The following is a 21,443-nucleotide window of genomic DNA, read 5'->3' as shown; positions in this document are numbered from 1 at the left end:
GCATACGCACATATGTATATATTACACACGCACGTACGCATACGCACATATGTATATATTACACACGGACTCATACGCACATATGTATATATTACACACGCACGGACGCATACGCACATATGTATATATTACACGCACGGACGCATATGCACATATGTATATATTACACACGGACGCATACGCACATATGTATATATTACACACGGACGCATACGCACAGATGTATATATTACACGCACGGACGCATACGCACATATGTATATATTACACGCACGGACGCAAACGCACATATGTATATATTACACAAGGACGCATACGCACAGATGTATATATTACACACACACGGACGCATATGCACATATGTATATATTACACGAACGGACGCATACGCACATATGTATATATTACACACGGACGCATACGCACATATGTATATATTACACACGCACGGACGCATACGCACATATGTATATATTACACACGGATGCATACGCACATATGTATATATTACACGCACGGACGCATACGCACATATGTATATATTACACGCACGGACGCATACGCACATATGTATATATTACACGCACAGACGCATACGCACATATGTATATATTACACACGGACGCATACGCACATATGTATATATTACACACGGACGCATACGCACATATGTATATATTACACACACACGGACGCATACGCACATATGTATATATTACACGCATGGACGCATACGCACATATGTATATATTACACACACACGGACGCATACGCACATATGTATATAATACACACGCACGGACGCATACGCACATATGTATATATTACACACGGACGCATATGCACATATGTATATATTACACACACGGACGCATATGCACATATGTATATATTACACGCACGGACGCATACGCACATATGTATATATTACACACGGACGCATACGCACATATGTATATATTACACACGGACGCATACGCACATATGTATATATTACACACGGACGCATACGCACATATGTATATATTACACACGCACGGACGCATACGCACAGATGTATATATTACACACGCACGGACGCATACGCACATATGTATATATTACACACGGACGCATACGCACATATGTATATATTACACACACACGGACGCATATGCACATATGTATATATTACACGCACGGACGCATACGCACATGTATATATTACACGCACGGACGCATACGCACATATGTATATATTACACACGGACGCATACGCACATATGTATATATTACACGCACGGACGCATACGCACATATGTATATATTACACGCACGGACGCATACGCACATATGTATATATTACACGCACGGACGCATACGCACATATGTATATATTACACACACACTGACGCATACGCACATATGTATATATTACACACACGGACGCATACGCACATATGTATATATTACAGACGGACGCATACGCACATATGTATATATTACACGCACGGACGCATACGCACATATGTATATATTACACGCACGGACGCATACGCACATATGTATATATTACACGCACGGACTCATACGCACATATGTATATATTACACGCACGGACTCATACGCACATATGTATATATCACACACGGACGCATACGCACATATGTATATATTACAGACGCATACGCACATATGTATATATTACACACGGACGCATACGCACATATGTATATATTACACGCACGGACGCATACGCACATATGTATATATTACACACGGACGCATACGCACATATGTATATATTACACGCACGGACGCATACGCACATATGTATATATTACACGCACGGACGCATACGCACATATGTATATATTACACACGGACGCATACGCACATATGTATATATTACACACGCATGGACGCATACGCACATATGTATATATTACACGCACGGACGCATACGCACATATGTATATATTACACGCACGGACGCATACGCACATATGTATATATTACACACGGACGCATACGCACATATGTATATATTACACACGGACGCATATGCACATATGTATATATTACACACGGATGCATACGCACATATGTATACATTACACACGGACGCATATGCACATATGTATATATTACACACGGACGCATACGCACATATGTATATATTACACACACACTGACGCATACGCACATATGTATATATTACACACACGGACGCATACGCACATATGTATATATTACAGACGCATACGCACATATGTATATATTACACACGGACGCATACGCACATATGTATATATTACACGCACGGACGCATACGCACATATGTACATATTACACACGGACGCATACGCACATATGTATATATTACACACGCATGGACGCATACGCACATATGTATATATTACACGCACGGACGCATACGCACATATGTATATATTACACGCACGGACGCATACGCACATATGTATATATTACACGCACGGACGCATACGCACATATGTATATATTACACACGGACGCATACGCACATATGTATATATTACACATGCACGGACGCATATGCACATATGTATATATTACACACGGACGCATACGCACATATGTATATATTACACATGCACGGACGCATATGCACATATGTATATATTACACACGGATGCATACGCACATATGTATATATTACACACGGACGCATACGCACATATGTATATATTACACACACGGACGCATACGCACATATGTATATATTACACGCACGGACGCATACGCACATATGTATATATTACACACGGACGCATACGCACATATGTATATATTACACACGCATGGACGCATACGCACATATGTATATATTACACGCACGGACGCATACGCACATATGTATATATTACACGCACGGACGCATACGCACATATGTATATATTACACACGGACGCATACGCACATATGTATATATTACACACGGACGCATATGCACATATGTATATATTACACACGGATGCATACGCACATATGTATATATTACACACGGACGCATATGCACATATGTATATATTACACACGGACGCATACGCACATATGTATATATTACACACACACTGACGCATACGCACATATGTATATATTACACACACGGACGCATACGCACATATGTATATATTACAGACGCATACGCACATATGTATATATTACACACGGACGCATACGCACATATGTATATATTACACGCACGGACGCATACGCACATATGTATATATTACACACGGACGCATACGCACATATGTATATATTACACGCACGGACGCATACGCACATATGTATATATTACACGCACGGACGCATACGCACATATGTATATATTACACGCACGGACGCATACGCACATATGTATATATTACACGCACGGACGCATACGCACATATGTATATATTACACACGGACGCATACGCACATATGTATATATTACACATGCACGGACGCATATGCACATATGTATATATTACACATGCACGGACGCATATGCACATATGTATATATTACACACGGACGCATACGCACATATGTATATATTACACATGCACGGACGCATATGCACATATGTATATATTACACACGGATGCATACGCACATATGTATATATTACACACGGACGCATATGCACATATGCACAAATGGAGAAATGGTAAGAGAGGATGTTGAGAAGGCCGAACTTTTTAATTCCTATTTTGCATCTGTTTTCTCTCAGAAAGAAAATGTAACATCAACTGATCTTCACTGTCCTTTTAAAGGAATAGAAGAATCCAAGTTATCTGTAAACAGAAAGATTGTGAGGGAATATTTAGCTAACATAAATGAGTTCAAGTCTCCAGGTCCTGATGAATTACACCCCAGAGTACTGAAGGAGATCGTAGAAGAAATTTTAGAACCACTCTCCATAATCTTTGAAAATTCTTGGAGAACAGGAGAAGTCCCAGAAGACTGGAGAAGAGCAAATGTTGTTCCTATCTTCAAAAAGGGGAAGAAGGTGGACCCAGGGAACTATAGGCCGGTGAGTCTGACTTCTATACCAGGAAAGATCTTTGAACAAATTATTAAACAACATGTAGGTAAGTACATGGATAAGAATGAAGTGATTAACCAGAGTCAGCATGGGTTTGTAACTAACAAGTCATGTCAGACTAACTTAATTTCCTTCTATGACAGAATCACTGACTGGGTGGATCAGGGAAATGCTGTAGATATAGTATATCTTGACTTCAGCAAAGCATTTGACAAAGTATCTCACACCATCCTTATTGAAAAAATGACCAAGTATGCAATGGACCAGGCAACTGTTAGGTGGATTCATAACTGGCTTAGTGATCGGACTCAAAGGGTGGTTGTAAATGGCTTCACATCCAGCTGGATGAATGTCTCAAGTGGGGTACCACAGGGCTCCATCCTGGGACCTGTATTGTTCAACATCTTTATCAATGATTTAGATGAAGGAATTGAGGGTAAACTGATTAAATTTGCTGATGACACAAAGCTAGGAGGGATAGCTAATACTAGAGAAGAGAGAGAGAGGATTCAAAAAGACCTAAATAAACTGGAGCAGTGGGCAGCAACCAACAGAATGGTTTTAACAGGGAAAAATGCAAAGTACTACATCTGGGCAATAAAAATGAAAAAAGCATCTACAGAATGGGAGGAATAGAGCTAAGCAACAGTACATGTGAAAAAGACTTAGGTATACTAATAGATCATAGACTGAACATGAGTCAACAGTGTGATGCCGCAGCAAAAAAGGCAAATACAATTCTGGGATGTATTAACAGAAGCATACAGTCTAGATCACGTGAAGTCATTATCGGTCTTTACTCCTCTTTGGTCAGACCTCATCTGGAATACTGTGTACAGTTTTGGGCACCACATTTTAAAAAAGACATAGACAAACTGGAGCAAGTTCAGAGAAGAGCGACCAGAATGGTGACTGGTCTGCAAACCATGTCCTATGAGGAACGGTTGCAGGATTTGGGAATGTTTAGCTTGCAAAAAAGAAGACTGAGAGGAGACTTAATAGCTGTCTACAAATATGTCAAGGGCTGTCACATTGTAGAAGGATCATCTTTATTCTCATTTGCACAAGGAAAGACTAGAAGCAATGGGATGAAATTAAATGGGAGGAGACACAGATTAGATATTAGAAAAAACTTTTTGACAGTTAGGGTGATTAATGAGTGGAACAGGCTGCCACGAGAGGTGGTGAGTTCCCCTTCAATGGACGTCTTCAAACAGAGGCTGGACAGACATCTGTCTGAGATGATCTAGTGAATCCTGCTTTGAGCAGGGGGTTGGACCAGATGACCCAGGAGGTCCCTTCCAACTCTATGATTCTATGATATGTATATATTACACGCACGGACGCATACGCACATATGTATATATTACACGCACGGACGCATACGCACATATGTATATATTACACACACGGACGCATACGCACATATGTATATATTACACACACGGACGCATACGCACATATGTATATTACACGCACGGACGCATACGCACATATGTATATATTACACGCACGGACGCATACGCACATATGTATATATTACACGCACGGACGCATACGCACATATGTATATATTACACGCACGGACGCATACGCACATATGTATATATTACACGCACGGACGCATACGCACATATGTATATATCACACACGGACGCATACGCACATATGTATATATTACACACGCACAGACGCATACGCACATATGTATATATTACACGCACGGACGCATACGCACATATGTATATATTACACGCACGGACGCATACGCACATATGTATATATTACACACGGACGCATACGTACATATGTATATATTACACGCACGGACGCATACGCACATATGTATATATTACACACGGACGCATACGCACATATGTATATATTACACGCACGGACGCATATGCACATATGTATATATTACACGCACGGACGCATACGCACATATGTATATATTACACACGGACGCATACGCACATATGTATATATTACACGCACGGACGCATACGCACATATGTATATATTACACGCACGGACGCATACGCACATATGTATATATTACACACGCATGGACGCATACGCACATATGTATATATTACACGCACGGACGCATACGCACATATGTATATATTACACGCACGGACGCATACGCACATATGTATATATTACACGCACGGACGCATACGCACATAGGTATATATTACACACGCACGGACGCATATGCACATAGGTATATATTACACACGCACGGACGCATACGCACATATGTATATATTACACGCACGGACGCATACAGTTGACACCAGCAGTTTCCATCCCCTATATATAAAGACACATCTGCAGGTTTTCCTCAATATCTGACATGAGATCAGAATAAACCGTTTTAGGATAATTAGGATTTTACCATAATGTTTAATATTTGCCCAATGCCGGAATAATGAGAGAGAGAAGGTTTCAGACATTTTTATTACTTACTGCAGAGTCAGAAGTTTCCATACAGTAAGATTACTTTGTCTTTAAACAATTCTGGACGGCCCATATGATGATGTCAGGTGTCTGGAGGCTTCTGTTTTATGGCAACATCTGAGTTAATTAGAGACACATCTGTGGATGCATTTTAATGCACACCTGAAACACACTGCTTCTTTGTGTAGCATCATGGGAAAGTCTAAAGAAATCAGCCAAGATATCAGGAAGAGAATTGTGGACTTGCACAAGTCTGGCTCATCCTTTGGTACAATTTCAAGATACCTGAAGGTGCCTCGTTCATCTGTACAAACAATTATACGCAAGTACAAACAAGATGGGAATGTCCAGCCATCATACCGCTCATGAAGGAGACGGGTTCTGTGTTCCAGAGATGAACGTGCTTTGGTCCGACATGTGCATATCAACCCAAGGACAAAAGCAAAAGACCTTGTGAAGATGATGGTGGAAGCTGGTAACATTGTGTCAATATCCACAGTGAAACGAGTACTGTATCAACATGGGCGGAAAGACCACAGTGCCAGGAAGAAGACATTACTCCAAAAGAAACATGAAAAGCCAGATTAATGTTTGCAAATGCACACAGGAACAAAGAGCTTAATTTTTTATAGACATGTCCTGTGGTCTGATGAAACTAAAATTGAACTTTTTGGGCATAATGACCATTGTTACGTTTGGAGGAAAAAGGGAGAAGCTTGGAGGCCTAAGAACACCATCCCAACTGTGAAACACGGGGGTGGCAGCATCATGTTGTGGGGCTGTTTTGCTGCAGGAGGGACTGGTGCACTTCACAAAATAGATGCCAACATGACAAAAGAAGATTATGTGGCAATACTGAAGCAATATCTCAAGACATCTGCCAGGAAGATAAAGCTTGGGTGGAAATGGGTCTTCCAAGTGGACAATGACCCGAAGCATACTGCCAAAATGGTAACAAAGTGGCTTAAGGATAACAAAGTGAATGTTTTGGAGCGGCCATCACAAAGCCCTGATCTCAATCCTATAGAAAATTTATGGGCAAAGCTGAAAAGGCTGCGAGCGCCGAGCAAAGCGACCTACAAACCTGGATCAGGTACTCCAGAGCAAGGCGACCTACAAACCTGGATCAGGTACTGCAGAGCAAGGCGACCTACAAACCTGGATCAGGTACTCCAGAGCAAGGCGACCTACAAACCTGGATCAGGTACTCCAGAGCAAGGCGACCTACAAACCTGGATCAGGTACTCCAGAGCAAGGCGACCTACAAACCTGGATCAGGTACTCCAGAGCAAGGCGACCTACAAACCTGGATCAGGTACTCCAGAGCAAGGCGACCTACAAACCTGGATCAGGTACTCCAGAGCAAGGCGACCTACACACCTGGATCAGGTACACCAGAGCAAGGCGACCTACAAACCTGGATCAGGTACACCAGAGCAAGGCGACCTACAAACCTGGATCAGGTACAGCAGAGCAAGGCGACCTACAAACCTGGATCAGGTACAGCAGAGCAAGGCGACCTACAAACCTGGATCAGGTACAGCAGAGCAAGGCGACCTACAAACCTGGATCAGGTACAGCAGAGCAAGGCGACCTACAAACCTGGATCAGGTACACCAGAGCAAGGCGACCTACAAACCTGGATCAGGTACTGCAGAGCAAGGCGACCTACAAACCTGGATCAGGTACTCCAGAGCAAGGCGACCTACAAACCTGGATCAGGTACTCCAGAGCAAGGCGACCTACAAACCTGGATCAGGTACTCCAGAGCAAGGCGACCTACAAACCTGGATCAGGTACTCCAGAGCAAGGCGACCTACAAACCTGGATCAGGTACTCCAGAGCAAGGCGACCTACAAACCTGGATCAGGTACTCCAGAGCAAGGCGACCTACACACCTGGATCAGGTACACCAGAGCAAGGCGACCTACACACCTGGATCAGGTACACCAGAGCAAGGCGACCTACAAACCTGGATCAGGTACACCAGAGCAAGGCGACCTACAAACCTGGATCAGGTACAGCAGAGCAAGGCGACCTACAAACCTGGATCAGGTACAGCAGAGCAAGGCGACCTACAAACCTGGATCAGGTACAGCAGAGCAAGGCGACCTACAAACCTGGATCAGGTACACCAGAGCAAGGCGACCTACAAACCTGGATCAGGTACACCAGAGCAAGGCGACCTACAAACCTGGATCAGGTACAGCAGAGAAAGGCGACCTACAAACCTGGATCAGGTACTCCAGAGCAAGGCGACCTACAAACCTGGATCAGGTACACCAGAGCAAGGCGACCTACAAACCTGGATCAGGTACACCAGAGCAAGGTGACCTACAAACCTGGATCAGGTACACCAGAGCAAGGCGACCTACACACCTGGATCAGGTACACCAGAGCAAGGCGACCTACACACCTGGATCAGGTACACCAGAGCAAGGCGACCTACAAACCTGGATCAGGTACAGCAGAGCAAGGCGACCTACACACCTGGATCAGGTACTCCAGAGCAAGGCGACCTACAAACCTGGATCAGGTACAGCAGAGCAAGGCGACCTACACACCTGGATCAGGTACTCCAGAGCAAGGCGACCTACAAACCTGGATCAGGTACACCAGAGCAAGGCGACCTACACACCTGGATCAGGTACACCAGAGCAAGGCGACCTACACACCTGGATCAGGTACACCAGAGCAAGGCGACCTACAAACCTGGATCAGGTACACCAGAGCAAGGCGACCTACACACCTGGATCAGGTACACCAGAGCAAGGCGACCTACAAACCTGGATCAGGTACAGCAGAGCAAGGCGACCTACACACCTGGATCAGGTACTCCAGAGCAAGGCGACCTACAAACCTGGATCAGGTACAGCAGAGCAAGGCGACCTACACACCTGGATCAGGTACACCAGAGCAAGGCGACCTACACACCTGGATCAGGTACACCAGAGCAAGGCGACCTACACACCTGGATCAGGTACTGCAGAGCAAGGCGACCTACACACCTGGATCAGGTACTCCAGTTCTGTCAGGAGGAATTGGCCCAAATTCCACCAACTATAGTGAGAAGCTGTGGAAGGAGACCCCAGACGTGTGACCCAAGTCATTCAGTGTAAGGACAATGGCTCCAAATACTAATGAGATGGATGGAAACTTCTGACTGCAGTAAGTAATAAAAATGCCTGAAACCTTCTCTCCCTCATTATTCTGCATTGGGCGAATATTAAACATTATGGTAAAATCCTAATTGTCCTAAAACGGGAAAGGTTTATTCTGATCTCATGTCAGATATTGAGAGAACCTGCAGATGTGTCTGTATATATAGGGGATGGAAACTGCTGGCTTCCACTGTATGTGAATACGCACATATATATTACACACTGTGACAGTCACTGGCAGAATACCGGAGGGGAGATGTGTTTCCCTGAGGCCATTAGCTTCAGTGATGTGAAACATGGAAGTTTTCTCCTGCATAGTAGGTGCAGAGAGGGTTAAGTAGCCATATTTAAAAGGGTATCTAATGTATATAATTGTCTTATCCCGTCTGTCTGTCCAGGAAATCCCACGTCGCTGATTGGCCGCAGCCTGACCAATCAGCGACGCGGGATTTCAGAACAAGATGGCGGCCGTTAGCGGCTCACCCTCACACACTCACCCTCACCCTTGGACGCTCACCCTCACCCTTGGACGCTCACCCTCACCCTCAGACGCTCACCCTCACCCTTGGACGCTCACCCTCACCCTCAGACGCTCACCCTCACCCTCAGACGCTCACCCTCAGACGCTCACCCTCAGACGCTCACCCTCACCCTCAGACGCTCACCCTCACCCTCAGACGCTCACCCTCAGACGCTCACCCTCACCCTCAGACGCTCACCCTCAGACGCTCACCCTCACCCTCAGACGCTCACCCTCAGACGCTCACCCTCAGACGCTCACCCTCACCCTCAGACCCTCACCCTCAGACGCTCACCCTCAGACGCTCACCCTCAGACGCTCACCCTCAGACGCTCACCCTCAGACGCTCACCCTCAGACGCTCACCCTCACCCTCAGATGCTCACCCTCACCCTCTGACGCTCACCCTCACCCTCTGACGCTCACCCTCACCCTCTGACGCTCACCCTCACCCTCTGACGCTCACCCTCACCCTCTGACGCTCACCCTCACCCTCTGACGCTCACCCTCACCCTCAGACGCTCACCCTCAGACGCTCACCCTCACCCTCAGACCCTCACCCTCAGACGCTCACCCTCACCCTCAGACCCTCACCCTCAGACGCTCACCCTCAGACGCTCACCCTCAGACGCTCACCCTCACCCTCACCCTCAGACGCTCACCCTCAGACGCTCACCCTCAGACGCTCACCCTCACCCTCAGACGCTCAACCTCACCCTCTGACGCTCACCCTCACCCTCTGACGCTCACCCTCTGACGCTCACCCTCACCCTCTGACGCTCACCCTCACCCTCTGACGCTCACCCTCAGACGCTCACCCTCAGACGCTCACCCTCACCCTCAGACCCTCACCCTCAGACCCTCACCCTCAGACGCTCACCCTCAGACGCTCACCCTCAGACGCTCACCCTCAGACGCTCACCCTCAGACGCTCACCCTCACCCTCAGACCCTCACCCTCAGACGCTCACCCTCAGACGCTCACCCTCAGACGCTCACCCTCAGACGCTCACCCTCAGACGCTCACCCTCAGACGCTCACCCTCAGACGCTCACCCTCAGACGCTCACCCTCACCCTCAGACGCTCACCCTCACCCTCTGACGCTCACCCTCACCCTCGGACGCTCACCCTCACCCTCAGACGCTCACCCTCACCCTCAGACGCTCACCCTCAGACGCTCACCCTCAGACGCTCACCCTCACCCTCAGACGCTCACCCTCAGACGCTCACCCTCACCCTCAGACCCTCACCCTCAGACGCTCACCCTCAGACGCTCACCCTCAGACGCTCACCCTCAGACGCTCACCCTCAGACGCTCACCCTCAGACGCTCACCCTCACCCTCAGACGCTCACCCTCAGACGCTCACCCTCACCCTCAGACCCTCACCCTCAGACGCTCACCCTCAGACGCTCACCCTCAGACGCTCACCCTCACCCTCTGACGCTCACCCTCACCCTTGGACGCTCACCCTCACCCTCAGACGCTCACCCTCAGACGCTCACCCTCAGACGCTCACCCTCAGACGCTCACCCTCAGACGCTCACCCTCAGACGCTCACCCTCAGACGCTCACCCTCAGACGCTCACCCTCAGACGCTCACCCTCAGACGCTCACCCTCAGACGCTCACCCTCACCCTCAGACGCTCACCCTCAGACGCTCACCCTCACCCTCAGACGCTCACCCTCACCCTCAGACGCTCACCCTCACCCTCTGACGCTCACCCTCACCCTCTGACGCTCACCCTCACCCTCTGACGCTCACCCTCACCCTCTGACGCTCACCCTCACCCTCTGACGCTCACCCTCACCCTCTGACGCTCACCCTCACCCTCTGACGCTCACCCTCACCCTCTGACGCTCACCCTCACCCTCTGACGCTCACCCTCACCCTCAGACGCTCACCATCACCCGCTCACCCTCACCCTCAGACGCTCACCCTCACCCTCTGACGCTCACCCTCACCCTCTGACGCTCACCCTCACCCTCTGACGCTCACCCTCACCCTCTGACCCTCACCCTCACCCTCTGACCCTCACCCTCTGACGCTCACCCTCACCCTCTGACGCTCACCCTCACCCTCTGACGCTCACCCTCGGAGGCTCACATTCTCACCCTCACACGCTCACCCTCACCCTCAGACGCTCACCCTCGGATGCTCACCCTCGGACGCTCACCCTCGGAGGCTCACATTCTCACCCTCACCCTCACACCCTCACCCTCACACGCTCACCCTCACCATCTGACGCTCACCCTCTGACGCTCACCCTCGGAGGCTCACATTCTCACCCTCACCCTCTGACGCTCACCCTCTGATGCTCACCCTCGGACGCTCACATTCTCACCCTCACACGCTCACCCTCACACGCTCACCCTCCGACGCTCACCCTCGGAGGCTCACATTCTCACCCTCACCCGCTCACCCTCACACCCGCTCCCACGCTCACCCTCCCACGCTCACCCTCACACCCGCTCCCCCTCCCACGCTCACCCTCACACCCGCTCCCACGCTCACCCTCACACCCGCTCCCACGCTCACCCTCACATTCTCACCCTCCCACGCTCACCCTGTGCAAGCCGGTCATCTCCCGGCTGCTCGCAGCAGAAGTACCCCGACCGGCGGCCTCGCTCCCCGGTCCTCCAAAATTCATTAGGGGTCCCGGGGGGATACATTGGGGGGTTAATTTAAAGTAGTGCACAACCCATTTAAACACAGCTTCGCTGATTAGTCGCGCCCGGTCGGTCGCATGCATATTCTAGAATACCCGATGCGGTAGAATCAGGCCACCATCTAGTGTTTTATAGGTGGATGGCTAAAGTGCGGCCGGGAGGCCATGCACCATATCTCCACCCCAGGGAGTGGTCTGGGCTTTAACTAGCCAGCCTTGGGACTCAGGTGTGGTTCAGTATCTGGAGAGACGAGCTCCAGAGAGGAGTCTCCATGTGTTGTGCTGAACCGTGTGTAGTCAACCTGAGTGGCCGGACCTCGGCCGATATACGGACTGTGCTGCATCTTTGTATTTTGTTTTCCCATTATGCCAAATGGGCTGTGGTTACTTTATGGACTCCAGGTTGGTTTATGACGTTTCAATAAACCAACCCAAAATTTAAAGAGACAGTGTTCAGTGTCTACCTCCGCATACAGCCGAGCAAGCCGCTTTACCACAACACACACGGACGCATACGCACATATGTATATATTACACACACACGGACGCATACGCACATATGTATATATTACACACGGACGGACGCATACGCATAGATGTATATATTACACACGGACGGACGCATACGCACAGATGTATATATTACACGCACGGACGCATACGCACAGATGTATATATTACACACGCACGGACGCATACGCACATATGTATATATTACACACGCACGGACGCATACGCACATATGTATATATTACACACGCACGGACGCATACGCACAGATGTATATATTACACACGCACGGACGCATACGCACATATGTATATATTACACACGCACGGACGCATACGCACAGATGTATATATTACACACGCATGGACGCATACGCACATATGTATATATTACACACGGACGGACGCATACGCACAGATGTACAGTACAGACCAAAAGTTTGGACACACCTTCTCATTTAAAGATTTTTCTGTATTTTCATGACTCTGAAAATTGTCCATTCACACTGAAGGCATCAAAACTATGAATTAACACATGTGGAATTATATACTTAACAAAAAAGTGTGAAACTACTGAAAATATGTCTTATATTCTAGGTTCTTCAAAGTAGCCACCTTTTGCTTTGATGACTGCTTTGCACACTCTTGGCATTCTCTTGATGAGCTTCAAGAGGTAGTCACCGGAAATGATCTTCCAACAATCTTGAAGGAGTTCCCAGAGATGCTTAGCACTTGTTGGTCCTTTTGCCTTCACTCTGCGGTCCAGCTCACCCCAAACCATCTCGATTGGGTTCAGGTCTGGTGACTGTGGAGGTCAGGTCATCTGGCGTAGCACCCCATCACTCTCCTCCTTGGTCAAATAGCCCTTACACAGCCTGGAGGTGTTTGGGGTCATTGTCCTGTTGAAAAATAAATGATGGTCCAACTAAACGCAAACCGAATGGAATAGCATGCCGCTGCAAGATGCTGTGGTAGCCATGCTGGTTGAGTATGCCTTCGATTTTGAATAAATCCCCAACAGTGTCACCAGCAAAGCACCCCCACACCATCACACCTCCTCCTCCATGCTTCACGGTGGGAACCAGGCATGTAGAGTCCATCCGTTCACCTTTTCTGCATTTCACAAAGACACGGTGGTTGGAACTAAAGATCTCAAATTTGGACTCATCAGACCAAAGCACAGATTTCCACTGGTCTAATGTCCATTCCTTGTGTTCTTTAGCCCAAACAAGTCTGTTCTGCTTGTTGCCTGTCCTTTGCAGTGGTTTCCTAGCAGCTATTTTACCATGAAGGCCTGCTGCACAAAGTCTCCTCTTAACAGTTGTTGTAGAGATGTGTCTGCTGCTAGAACTCTGTGCGGCATTGACCTGGTCTCTAACCTGAGCTGCTGTTAACCTGCGATTTCTGAGGCTGGTGACTCGGATAAACTTATCCTCAGAAGCCGAGGTGACTCTTGGTCTTCCTTTCCTGGGGCGGTCCTCATGTGAGCCAGTTTCTTTGTAGCGCTTGATGGTTTTTGCAACTGCACTTGGGGACACTTTCAAAGTTTTCCCAATTTTTCGGACTGACTGACCTTCATTTCTTAAAGTAATGATGGCCACTCGTTTTTCTTTACGTAGCTGCTTTTTTCTTGCCATAATACAAATTCTAACAGTCTATTTAGTAGGACTATCAGCTGTGTATCCACCTGACTTCTGCACAACACAACTGATTGTCCCAACCCCATTTATAAGGCAAGAAATCCCACTTATTAAACCTGACAGGGCACAGCTGTGAAGTGAAAACCATTTCCGGTGACTACCTCTTGAAGTTCATCAAGAGAATGCCAAGAGTGTGCAAAGCAGTCATCAAAGCAAAAGGTGGCTACTTTGAAGAACCTAGAATATAAGACATATTTTCAGTTGTTTCACACTTTTTTGTTAATTCATAGTTTTGATGCCTTCAGTGTGAATGTACAATTTTCATAGTCATGAAAATACAGAAAAATCTTTAAAATGAGAAGGTGTGTCCAAACTTTTGGTCTGTACTGTATATATTACACGCACGGACGCATACGCACAGATGTATATATTACACGCACGGACGCATACGCACAGATGTATATATTACACACGCATGGACGCATACGCACATATGTATAGATTACACACGCACGGACGCATACGCACAGATGTGTATATTACACGCACGGACGCATACGCACAGATGTATATATTACACACACGGACGCATACGCACATATGCATATATTACACACGCAAGGACGCATACGCACATATGCATATATTACACAAGCAAGGACGCATATGCACATATGCATATATTACACAAGCAAGGACGCATATGCACATATGCATATATTACACAAGCAAGGACGCATATGCACATATGCATATATTACACACGCATAGACGCATACGCACATATGTATATATTACACACCCACGGACGCATACGGACATATGTATATATTACACGCACGGACGCATACGCACATATGTATATATTACACACGGACGCATACGCACATATGTATATATTACACACCCACGGACGCATACGGACATATGTATATATTACACACGCACGGACGCATACGCACAGATGTATATATTACACACACGGACGCATACGCACATATGTATATATTACACACCCACGGACGCATACGCACATATGTATATATTACACGCACGGACGCATACGCACATATGTATATATTACACACGGACGCATACGCACATATGTATATATTACACACCCACGGACGCATACGGACATATGTATATATTACACACGCACGGACGCATACGCACAGATGTATATATTACACACACGGACGCATACGCACATATGTATATATTACACGCACGGACGCATACGCACATATGCATATATTACACACGCAAGGACGCATACGCACATATGCATATATTACACAAGCAAGGACGCATATGCACATATGCATATATTACACACGCACAGACGCATACGCACATATGTATATATTACACGCACGGACGCATACGCACATATGTATATATTACACACGGACGCATACGCACATATGTATATATTACACACCCACGGACGCATACGCACATATGTATATATTACACACGCACGGACGCATACGCACATATGTATATATTACACACGCACGGACGCATACGCACAGATGTATATATTACACACACGGACGCATACGCACAGATGTATATATTACACGCACGGACGCATACGCACAGATGTATATATTACACACGCACGGACGCATACGCACAGATGTATATATTACACGCACGGACGCATACGCACATATGTATATATTACACACGCACGGACGCATACGCACAGATGTATATATTACACACGGACGCATACGCACAGATGTATATATTACACACGCACGGACGCATACGCACAGATGTATATATTACACACGCACAGACGCATACGCACAGATGTATATATTACACACGCACACACCTTGTAGAGTTGGTGCAAGTCCGGGTCCATCAGCCATTTAAGCAGTCTGTGGCCAATAGCCTGAGAGCCCTGTGAACCGCGTCCTACCTGACAGCTTCTGTCGTGACATCAAAACTGCGTCACCCCGAAATTATGCCACGATCCAGGCCGGCTAATCAAAAGAGGCGCTTCTCAAGTCTCCTGTCCAGTGGCCAAAGATTACTGACGTGGCGGATAAAATGAACTCCAATATTTGCCTTTGTGCACACCTGTACCGGCACGCACTCATAAGCAATGTTCATTATGTTCACACATACACTGCACACACCTGCTCACTAGCACACACAAAAAGAGCACTCAAACACAACGAGCCCGCAGACACAACGAGCCGGCAGACACCACGAGCCGGCAGACACCACGAGCCGGCAGACACCACGAGCCGGCAGACACCACGAGCCGGCAGACACCACGAGCCCGCAGACACCACGAGCCCGCAGACACCACGAGCCCGCAGACACCACGAGCCCGCAGACACCACGAGCCCGCAGACACCACGAGCCCGCAGACACCACGAGCCCGCAGACACCACGAGCCCGCAGACACCACGAGCCCGCAGACACCACGAGCCCGCAGACACCACGAGCCCGCAGACACCACGAGCCCGCAGACACCACGAGCCCGCAGACACCACGAGCCCGCAGACACCACGAGCCCGCAGACACCACGAGCCCTCAAACACAACGAGCCCTCAAACACCACGAGCCCTCAAACACAACGAGCCCTCAAACACCACGAGCCCTCAAACACAACGAGCCCTCAAACACCACGAGCCCTCAAACACCACGAGCCCTCAAACACAACGAGCCCTCAAACACAACGAGCCCTCAAACACCACGAGCCCTCAAACACCACGAGCCCTCAAACACCACGAGCCCTCAAACACCACGAGCACTCAAACACAACGAGCACTCAGACACAACGAGCACGCAGACACAACGAGCACGCAGACACAACGAGCCCTCAAACACAACGAGCCCTCAAACACAACGAGCCCTCAAACACAACGAGCCCTCAAACACAACGAGCCCTCAAACACAACGAGCCCTCAAACACAACGAGCCCTCAAACACAACGAGCCCTCAAACACAACGAGCCCTCAAACACAACGAGCCCTCAAACACAACGAGCACTCAAACACAACGAGCACTCAAACACGCGCCATGCACACCAGTATCTTCACAAAACTGCTGCACGCGCACCACAACCGCTGCGCACCGCGACCACTGCGCACAAAACACAGCAAAGACCTGCACGCTGCACACACAGATTATCTTTTTCCTTATATTTAAAAAATAGAAAAGGAGGAAACCTTTCAAGAATTTCCATTCACAAAACTGAATATTTATTTCAATAAATCTACATTTTCTGAAAAATCAAAACAAAGAAGTGAACCTGAGATTAAAAGGTGACTTGTGTGTGGCCTCTGCAGGAAGTAAGGGGGAAAGTCAGTAAAGTGGGGGGATTATGGCAAGACAGAGTCCAGTAACACGGCCAGCAATGCGCCGCCGGCTCAGGAGTATAGAAGGATTCACCCCATCCCCCACCTTTCCAGGAAAGCCAGCAAAGTAACACTGCCGCAGCAGAGTCCCCCCACCCGGGCAGAGTCCCCCCCCACCCGGGCACAGTCCCCCGCGGGGAGCCGCCACTCTCTAGGGCAGCAGTGTCACCATTACTTCCGGCTCTCCGGATCTCACCGCTTTCCTCGGTTTTCTGCCTCCGCTGCTTTATGAGAAATCCATCAACATGAAGATTATTTAGTGCAAATTAAAACAACAGAGCGCAGGCAGGAAGGTGACCGCAGGCCATCGCTGCAAATGTGACAGCCGGCTGCTGACAGTCTCCATGGGGGAAGCCGCACAGCTGACAATAAAGAGGAGGAAAGTCTGCTTGTGTATGAACACAGCCTGATTGCAAAAAACCATCTGCACTCCACTGGTACAGGTCCAGTAGTCGTCCAGGCTGCCTCAAAAGGTCCGTCAGCCGCCCCACACAGCTCCGTCAGCCGGCCCACACAGGTCCGTCAGCCGGCCTACACACAGCAGTCAGCCGGCCCACACACAGCAGTCAGCCGCCCCACACAGGTCGGTCAGCCGGCCCACACACAGCAGTCAGCCGGCCCACACACAGCAGTCAGCCGGCCCACACACAGCAGTCAGCCGGCCCACACACAGCAGTCAGCCGGCCCACACACAGCAGTCAGCCGGCCCACACACAGCAGTCAGCCGGCCCACACACAGCAGTCAGCCGGCCCACACACAGCAGTCAGCCGGCCCACACACAGCAGTCAGCCGGCCCACACACAGCAGTCAGCCGGCCCACACACAGCAGTCAGCCGGCCCACACACAGCAGTCAGCCGGCCCACACACAGCAGTCAGCCGGCCCACACACAGCAGTCAGCCGGCCCACACACAGCAGTCAGCCGGCCCACACACAGCAGTCAGCCGGCCCACACACAGCAGTCAGCCGCCCCACACAGGTCGGTCAGCCGCCCCACACAGGTCGGTCAGCCGGCCCACACACAGCAGTCAGCCGGCCCACACACGGCAGTCAGCTGGCCTACACTCGCCCACATATGTCCGTCAGCCAGCCCACACCAGTCCACACAGGTCTGTCAGCCGCCCCACACAGGTAAGTCAGCCGGCCCATACACGGCAGTCAGCCGGCCCACACACGGCAGTCAGCCGGCCCACACACGGCAGTCAGCCGGCCTACACTCGCCCACATATGTCCGTCAGCCGGCCCACACCAGTCCACACAGGTCCGTCAGCCTGCCCACACCCACCCATACACGGCAGTCAGCCGGCCCACACCCGCCCGTCAGCCGGCCCACACATAGCAGTCAGCCAGCCCACAAACGGCAGTCAGCCGGCCCACACCCATCCATACACGTCACTCAGCCAACACCCGGCCTATGGCCACCCATACAAGTCAATCAGCAGGCCCACGGCCACCCATACACGTCCATTGCCTGCCACGTGCCCCTGTCCCGGTCACACCCGCTGACATTCTGTTGCCCACTTTTATGTCCCTATTACTAGATTTACACTTTAACTTTATCTCAAAAGGCAAAATGGAGACCAAATCCCAAACTCTTCACAAGAAGATACACAAGTCGCTAAAAGATTATCCAGGAGGGTTCACACGCCACATATCCAGGCGACGCACAGCCGGAGGAGGAAAAGGAAGTCCCATGTAAGAAGAACCAACTGGAACTCACATGACAGCCTAAACAGGAGAAAAGAGTAAGCAGACATGACATCAGCAAATAACCTCCATTATGTCATCATCAAGAACGTCAAGACAGAGAGGGTAATACACAGAGGGGTAAGAAAATAAACTGCAGTATATGTGAGGAGGTATCAGGAGATTAGGGCAGAGATGTATGGAGAGGACAGGTTATATACTGGAGATTATATGTGGGGAGGTATCAGGAGATTAGGGCAGAGATGTATGGAGAGGACAGGTTATATACTGGAGATTATATGTGGGGAGGTATCAGGAGATTAGGGCAGAGATGTATGGAGAGGACAGGTTATATACTGGAGATTATATGTGGGGAGGTATCAGGAGATTAGGGCAGAGATGTATGGAGAGGACAGGTTATATACTGGAGATTATATGTGGGGAGGTATCAGGAGATTAGGGCAGAGATGTATGGAGAGGACAGGTTATATACTGGAGATTATGTGTGGGGAGGTATCAGGAGATTAGGGCAGAGGTGTATGGAGAGGACAGGTTATATACTGGAGATTATGTGTGGGGAGGTATCAGGAGATTAGGGCAGAGATGTATGGAGAGGACAGGTTATATACTGGAGATTATATGTGGGGAGGTATCAGGAGATTAGGGCAGAGATGTATGGAGAGGACAGGTTATATACTGGAGATTATATGTGGGGAGGTATCAGGAGATTAGGGCAGAGATGTATGGAGAGGACAGGTTATATACTGGAGATTATATGTGGGGAGGTATCAGGAGATTAGGGCAGAGATGTATGGAGAGGACAGGTTATATACTGGAGATTATATGTGGGGAGGTATCAGGAGATTAGGGCAGAGATGTATGGAGAGGACAGGTTATATACTGGAGATTATATGTGGGGAGGTATCAGGAGATTAGGGCAGAGATGTATGGAGAGGACAGGTTATATACTGGAGATTATGTGTGGGGAGGTATCAGGAGATTAGGGCAGAGGTGTATGGAGAGGACAGGTTATATACTGGAGATTATATGTGGGGAGGTATCAGGAGATTAGGGCAGAGATGTATGGAGAGGACAGGTTATATACTGGAGATTATATGTGGGGAGGTATCAGGAGATTAGGGCAGAGATGTATGGAGAGGACAGGTTATATACTGGAGATTATATGTGGGGAGGTATCAGGAGATTAGGGCAGAGATGTATGGAGAGGACAGGTTATATACTGGAGATTATATGTGGGGAGGTATCAGGAGATTAGGGCAGAGATGTATGGAGAGGACAGGTTATATACTGGAGATTATGTGTGGGGAGGTATCAGGAGATTAGGGCAGAG

General features: G+C 48.6%; 1 protein-coding gene across 1 annotated transcript in view; it reads right to left on the bottom strand.

Annotated features, from left to right (window-relative positions):
- Positions 1-18,227: 18,227 nt before the first annotated feature.
- Positions 18,228-21,443, bottom strand: part of LOC141161325 (solute carrier family 35 member F5-like) — a 131,626-nt gene continuing 128,410 nt past the window's right edge. The window contains exon 6 of the mRNA XM_073646138.1: positions 18,228-20,134. The gene's annotated coding sequence lies outside the window, so the exon portion shown is untranslated. The remainder of the gene's footprint in view (positions 20,135-21,443) is intronic.

The sequence above is a fragment of the Phyllobates terribilis genome, unplaced genomic scaffold, assembly GCF_046119375.1.
Source record: "Phyllobates terribilis strain yellow unplaced genomic scaffold, ASM4611937v1 Scaffold_9__5_contigs__length_417890890, whole genome shotgun sequence".
NCBI classification, from domain to species: Eukaryota; Metazoa; Chordata; class Amphibia; order Anura; family Dendrobatidae; genus Phyllobates; species Phyllobates terribilis.
This window is presented reverse-complemented; position numbering and strand designations above follow the sequence as displayed.